At 37.0% G+C, this 7,803-nt stretch overlaps 1 long non-coding RNA gene across 1 annotated transcript in view; it reads left to right on the top strand.

Moving 5' to 3' along the window:
- Positions 1–3,798: 3,798 nt before the first annotated feature.
- Positions 3,799–7,803, top strand: part of LOC110743503 — a 36,634-nt gene continuing 32,629 nt past the window's right edge. Inside the window, exon 1 of the long non-coding RNA XR_002522655.2 lies at positions 3,799–4,650. This is a non-coding gene — a long non-coding RNA (uncharacterized LOC110743503). The remainder of the gene's footprint in view (positions 4,651–7,803) is intronic.

The raw sequence follows: 7,803 nt of genomic DNA on the forward strand, positions 1-7,803 counted from the left end.
TTTTGAGCTTGATGCAATATGGAAGCAATTTTTCAACTGGTAACACTCGAGAAGTCACAGGTTAACACCAAAGAAGATGTATATTTTTGACAATGCCACTTGAGATTTTGGCATACTTTCACTTTTCTGAGCAAAACTAAACTAAAAGTTTATCAGTCACAAGGACTGGCTTTTCTTTCTTCCTGAGCCCCTTCTGATAAGGACCTTTTCATAACCCTGTATCACATGAGTTCTTGATGGTGTTCGTTAAATTAGTAGAGCAGTAAATTGGTAGTGAGACTGCTATTGCTTTCTTAAATAATTTGAAGCTCAATGGAGTTACATTGTTTTGCAGAGATCCTTTAATAATGTGCCTTTAAGCTTAGGACTGCATCATCTAAATTTGTCTGTCATAGAACTTTTTGGAAATTGTACCAAACTGGGGGTATATGCTATTATAATACTTAAGAATTCAAAGAACTTTCCATTTCTTAATGCATTTGCCCTAAAGTAAGAGTTGTTCACACATGTGAGTTGAATCTAAGAAGTTTAGTTTTGTGGTTAAGCAAATTTATTATTACAATTATTATTATTAATTTTAGAGATGGTGAAATGATGCCTCATTAAAAAATCTACTCTGCACTTTACCAACAGAGTAGATTTTGCTGAAGTGCTAACAGATTGCTCTAAAGATAAATTCCAAATTACCACCAACTTCCTATTTTGGGAAAAAAAGAAAGGAATCCAGTTGTAAGCCTCTGTCTCTTTAAAACAAAATGCGAGGTGTGAACTATGTGGCACTTTTGATTATATGTTGAAACCACACTAAGTCCCTGAAATCCAAGAGAATATTGTACTCTGGTCCTTTGTGCGGAATGCTCACATGAGTGCTTATAGGAACCAATGCAGAAGCAAATTGCTGCTGATAGTAACTGACAGCATGAATTACTGCATTTTCAGAGACTCTGCCAGGATCAACCAGTGTGATCTCACTTTGCTCATATAGCAAGCTGAATATGTGCATGTGCTAGAACAAGTCTCCCAAGTTCAGGGAATGGCAGGGTCTCTCAGCAGTTTGAAAATAGCCAGCACCTTTGAAATGAATCACTGTGGCATCTAGTCAGCTCATACTTATAAAACCGGTTTTTCTTTGGTTAATTTCTGACCTTAAGCATGTACAGTCTCTTAGAAAAAGGAGGAACTGACTCATCTGTTTATTTGTCATGTGAAAACCAGACAAGTCAACGAATGCTGAGGACAACATCAATTTCTCCTTAGCAAGCCGAGCTGCTTCTGGGTCTGCAACTCACTCTGGTCCATTTGGAGACATTTTGCAGCGGGTGATTGCCTTGTTGATTCTTAACAACTTTCAGAAATCTTTCTCTATTTTCGAACAAATAAGAACATTGAAGGAAGAACTGTACTCTTTGCTAGAAATACTCAATTGACATAAAATATATCTGATGGAAAATGCTCTAAAAATGAATTTATATTTTGTATACCAGCACAACCAAGATCACTAAAATATAATTCAAACATGAGAAGAACTCATCTCAAATATACATATCTGGAAATAAAAGCAGGAACTGGAAACATTTGTCCAAAAGATGAAACCGTAGATCCACTAGCCACAATCCAAGATCAGTCTCAAGATTTCTTCCGTTATTTCAGGCCATTATAAAACTCACTTAAATAGTAATAAAATTGCAGGGGAATCTGCATGATTTAATGCCTTTGCCCATCATTAGCAATGTAATCTACTATTTCTGGGAAAACATAGACCTTCTGAGGTCTTGAACTCTGTTCTTGGCAGGCAAAAAGCCTTCCAGGTCATCTTTAAAGACATATTTATTTTTAATTCTTAGGTCTACACATGTTTTCTGTTAATAAGTTGGAATCTCAAACAAGATTGTATTCGCTTCTTTATTTATTTAAAAAAATACTCAGTTCTCCTAAAACAATGGTGCCTTTGAAAATGAGGAGGCTATTAGAAGAAAAAGAGCCTTTCCTTCTTTGGTCCATGTTTTGCTTTCTCTAAAAGGGGTGATGGACTCTAGTCCTTGCAGGATGTATCTCAGTGAGTTAGCACTGCTCTAATGGTGGACTCTGAGAGAAAGAGGAAAAGTGGGAGAGCCTTGTTTGTCATGGAGGAGCACTAGCTGATTGAGGACAATCTGAAGGGGAAGTTTTTATCTTGGAGAGCCCTTCCTGGGGAAAGTCAGAGGTGGAGATAGACAATCCCAGCATGGTACATGGGATAATATGATGGAGTAATGGATGCATAGATGAGAGAGCACTTACCTCTCAACTTGGACATTCTGCACGCCTCTTTCTACAGGCCTCATTCAACAGGTTCACACTCAGCTGATTACTTCTTGCTCCTTCTTCTGTGTTCCTGACCTTAATGAAGCCCCATCTTCCACTCCAGCAAGAAGGCAGAGAAACTTAGGGGTTCCTTCTTGACTCTCTTTTGCCTTTGTACACCAATCAGTCACAAAGACCTGTCAATTATAACTCATTTATCTCTCTCAAGTTCTCACATTTCATCTTCTTCTCATACTAAGTACATATATGTCATCTCCTTTACAAATAAGCCTGCTAACTGCCCCATCCTTTCTCTCTCCAATCTGATCTCAACACTGTCTAAAACACACATCTGACCATCTCAGTCTTTTACTTAAAAGGCTCTCCATTGCCTTCAGGAAAAAAAATAAAATCGAGACTCCCTTAAATGGAATATTTACCTCTCAATGAATATTCACCCTTGCTTCATCACAGGCTTTGTCTTGAATGCCCTCTCCCTGTCCTTTCTTCTCCTGGATAATTCCTACTTATCTTTCACATTTTGATTCAGCTATTACCTCCTCCTGGAAGGCTTCCCCAAACCTCTTCCTGACCCTCGTCACAAAAGGTTCCCAATGCCCCTTGTTTTGACCACGGTGCTAATACATCATGTATCTTGAAGGCAAGTACAGGGTTTTCATTTTTTCCAACTCAGCAGCTAGCATAGTGCCTGGCACATTGTAGATGAATGAATATGGGGATTAATCAGACAAAGTGACACAGAGAAGGTGGAGTTGTGCTGACTCACACTTGAGGGGGGAATAGGACAAGGCAGAGAGGAGTATTTAAGGCAGAGAGATAATGTGCAGGAGCACGAGAGCACTTGTCATGTTGAGAACGTTACACGGTTTAGAACTACTAGAGCATAAAAGGTGAGATACAGACTTCTGTGGCATGATACATATTCAGAAGTTGCACATTTGTTGTACTCTGAGGCCAGCTTTTCTCAAAGGTCAGAGAGGCTTCCTGAGGCTCTTGGTATAGTTATGAATGATGAAATGTCCAAGCAGGATTTTGCCATGTGTGATAGTCTTATATACTTACATTTAACAAATTAGCCATAATTTGACACATAAGTTTCAATGTGTCCAATAAGTTACAATGCATTTTAATTTTGTTATTTGTGGGAAATTATAGGATTACATAAGAAATATTTGTTCAGAGTACACCAGGGGAGGTGTGATCAAAAAGTGTGAAACAAGTTTAAAGTTGTGAGATAAATGTCTTCTTAAAATATTGTAAGCATATCTCTGGGACCATATGTAGAGCCTCCTTGCGAGGTAATATAAAAAGTTTAACTTTGAGAATATCAGCTGAGAACCAAATGGTCCCTCACATTCTCGGTCCCTTGTTTTCCACAACAATCATATGAAAAAGTATTTTTTATTTTAAATGTTTAGAAAATGGACAAAGAAAATGTTAAAACAAGAAAAGGAAAAATTTGAAAAATAAAAATAGAAAGAGAAAGATACATGGAAAAATGTTTAGAAAAATGGTTAAAATTAGGGTGGTAAATAATTTTTAAAAGTAAAGTAAGGCATAGTCACAATTTCAAGTAAAATAGGTCAGTAGCTCAATGGAAATATTTAATTACTGTAGTTGAGGGAAATTGTCTAGCTGTGATTTCTTCATGCAAACAGTGAATGCAAGAACAAGCAAACCAAGCTCGGAGCAACTCAGTGAGCAAACACTCATCCCTGATCTGCGGGAAGGCTCAGCAAGGTTTAATTCATCCTCCAGAGTGTTGTGAAAGTTTAAACTGCATCTAGAACTAAGTCCCCAAACAAAATGATCAGTTTATTTAAGATAATCCTACATGCTAATATATAGATCTCCATACAGAGCTATTATTGAGTACTTTGCTTTGCTTTTCCTTTTCCTTATTTTTTAAACCATTTTAGGGCAGATATTTTTTCTTCTGGCTATCAGAAAGGAAGGCATGGGGTGTCTCAGAATATTCACAACAGGAAACATGCTTACATTTATAAAATGAGCACGTTGTTACTTCTCCATTCTCTGATAGAATGACCTCGGCTTTTCATTTGGACTAAAATTTTCCAGATTACTTTTAGTTCCTGATTCAATTTTGTTAGAAAAGTACAACATTTATATATCAGAATTTTTCTCCCTCAGGAGTCACTGCAATCTTCCCTCCCAGGGTGTGGCCAAATCCTGGGGAGTTTCCGGATTCTGCGCATCAAAGCACAGCATCTTTGGCCCTTGCCTCATGTTCTGCATCCTTTCTGGGGCTGCTGTCACTTTCTGAGGTAGACTTGGGACACGGAGCATCAAATGGTCTTGGAGAGCCACAGTTAACCTTCCAAACAGGTTAGCAAAATTTGCAAACCACTGTTGGCCTTTTTTTCTCTCCATTGCATAGCTGTGACTCAGGTCTTTGCTTCTCAGAAGGAGACAACTGAGGTGCAGACAGATATAGCATCACAGTAACTCAGGGGTAGAAACAGATTTAGGAATAACACAGCTTCTTAACTTTTGCTTCTGTGTTTTAATTTTCGTTTTTCACAATATTTGGTTTATGATTATTTCTTCATTGGGGGACTAAGGGAAATACCATTTTATACTTTTTAAGTGTACTTATAGACAAATAACTGAAAAAAATGGCCAAACTTGTAATTTTTTATTTCTAGTTAGATGCATAAATATACAGACATTAAAATGTTTTACTTACTCCATATTAAAACATGGAGTAAGGCATGAGTTAGAGGTTATTATAACATCAATTTTGTTATAGAAACATACTAAGGAAGATTAGAAGTAGTGGTTTCATTTATTAGTTTTTAATCAACTGGAAAGCCTCAGTGGCACCAGTTTTCAAAACATAGCATTTTTCTCATTTCTATAAAATGGATAAGAACGATGAGAGCTACGTTAAATTCTTCTGCATAACAGTCAAATAAAATACTCACAATTAAAAAATGCCTTTCATATTTAGTATGCATCTTTTAGCTTCTTCAGTGAGGGTCTTAATATTTATCTTGAAACACTTTGTAAGTTTCTGTCTCTTCTCTTCCTGATGTGTACTTCCATGTTTTATGTCCCTGCAAATAGCCCTCTGGGTTAGAAGTTGTTCCAGATTTCCCGGGGTGTCTGCTAGTTAACCCGTTTTATGTCTGCAGGGCATTGTTGGGAAGGCGATTTTAACTTAAGATCCTTGGCTGGTGGAGAAGTCCTTACTTGGGCTTGGAATTTGGGCCTGGAGTAAGGCATGAGTTTCCCCTTTAGAACCCTCCTATGAGTTGGGATAAAGAAACAAGGAAAAAAAGTATTCTTTTCTGAACAGGTTTTTGCTATCAGCTAGGATTTAATTACAGCACGAGGTGGGTGTAAAGAAACACCTTTAATCTTGGAGTCTACTTTGGGGAATGATAGATTGATTTTAAATCAAGTGTAGGTAAAAGTTTGTATCCATCCAAATGATGGTATTATATGGCACATTTACCATATAAATATCAGATATAATGTGTGACAGACAAAGGTTGATGCAGAATTCCATTACAATATAGTATTAATTCATTTATTTATTCAACAAATATGTATTGGGTATATTTTATAAGCCAGATACTGTGATAGATGCTGAAGAACGCCTAAGCAAACACAACAGTCTAATTTTCTTCCATTTCTAATTTTCTTTTATTTTTTACTTTTTGCGGGTGTTTGTTGCGGCACTGTTTATAATACAGTCTACTTTAGTAATACAATGTTTCTGAATGTGCAATGTTAAGAAAAAGCAAGATAGTACATACTTTAAAAATATTTCCTATGTTTGCGTTGATGAAACAAAAATTATACATTGGTACATAATTTTCTATTTACCATTTTCCTGGCTACTTTTTCTGACAGATTAAAAAATTATTTAAAATATTATTTGTAAGTTTAAATAATGTAATAATTAAAATAGTTTGAAAAGAAGTATGTTGCATTTTGGGAGCCAAGGTATTTTGTCCAAGGAGAAAAGATCTTAAGAAGAAGAGATCCCTTAAAAGCTATTTGGAATTTTTTTCAGAAACACTGATAATTCTAGATCTATTGCCAATAACAATTTATTATGAAGCATTACTTCTTTTTTATTATCTTTGATTTTTTTTTTCACGTATTTCTTTCGGCATAGTATTATCCAGAAGAAAGAGCTTCGGGACCTGCATTCAAAAACTTGCTTTCAGAGTTTGCTTTTTGTGATTGTGTAATTTTGGGAAGTCACATTTACCCTCTTTTGGTCTTGTTTCTTCATCTGTAAAATGATACAATGGGACATATTGAACAATTGCCAAACTCCCTTCCAATTTTAACATTCCTTGGTTGTTCAATCTTCTGGACTTGAAGGTAGAATGTAGGCACATAGACATGAGCATATGTTGAAATATGCTATTAAAAACATAAACAACCCCGAATTTTGGATTTAGCTGGAGTTATGAATTAGTTCTGGTTTGCTTATACCACAATATTAATATAGACTTCTGTCCACTGCTAGATTTATACTTTACCGATTCATATTTTCCAAAGAAAAATGCATATGTATGGGTAAGTGAGGCATTTAGAATGAGGGTAGCATTTAATCACAGAAATTCAGGACTATCCCAAATTATACATACTGACATTGTCTTTGACCAGGATAGGTACAGCCCAGACAATGATGCTCTCAGATTCAGTCCCAAATCACAACTGCATCACAGCACTGCAGACATCCTTTTGACTCAAGGCGCAGGATCCCAACTCATTTTTGACACCTTCTCATTTAGTCTTTCCTGATCTCTTCCTAAGTTGGAAGCACTCTCTTACTTCTTTATGCTCCAGTTCACTTATTCAGTCTGGTACTAAAATTAACTACATACAACTCTTTTTTTTTTTTTTTTTGAGGCGGAGTCTCCCTCTGTCGCCCAGGCTGGAGTGCAGTGGCTGGATCTCAGCTCACTGCAAGCTCCGCCTCCCGGGTTTACGCCATTCTCCCGCCTCAGCCTCCCAAGTAGCTGGGACTACAGGCGCTCGCCACCTCGCCCGGCTAGTTTTTTGTACTTTTTAGTAGAGACAGGGTTTCACCGTGTTAGCCAGGATGGTCTCGATCTCCTGACTTCGTGATCCGCCCGTCTCGGCCTCCCAAAGTGCTGGGATTACAGGCTTGAGCCACCGCGCCCGTATTTTTAATGTGGCTACTGGAAACATTTTATATTGCATCCATGGCTTTCATTACCTTTTATTGGAAAGTAGTGTCTCAAAGAAAAGTGAAGAAGCAGATTATCATTGTGAACAGGACCATCCTTATCTATTAGTGGAAGAGATATGCTTTCCAAAAAGTCTAGAAGATATGGGAAAAAAAAGGAGAGACAAGAAGCAACATGGGGCTGGTAGGCAGAAAAATTAGAATCATGTATCTTCAACTACTTCACATTTTAACTTAGAGTTGATAGAAATACTAATATCAGATTTGTTTTGCTACCTATCACTTAAGAACTTTTGCTCAGTGGA

The sequence above is a fragment of the Papio anubis genome, chromosome 5 (assembly GCF_008728515.1).
Source record: "Papio anubis isolate 15944 chromosome 5, Panubis1.0, whole genome shotgun sequence".
Taxonomy (NCBI): Eukaryota; Metazoa; Chordata; class Mammalia; order Primates; family Cercopithecidae; genus Papio; species Papio anubis.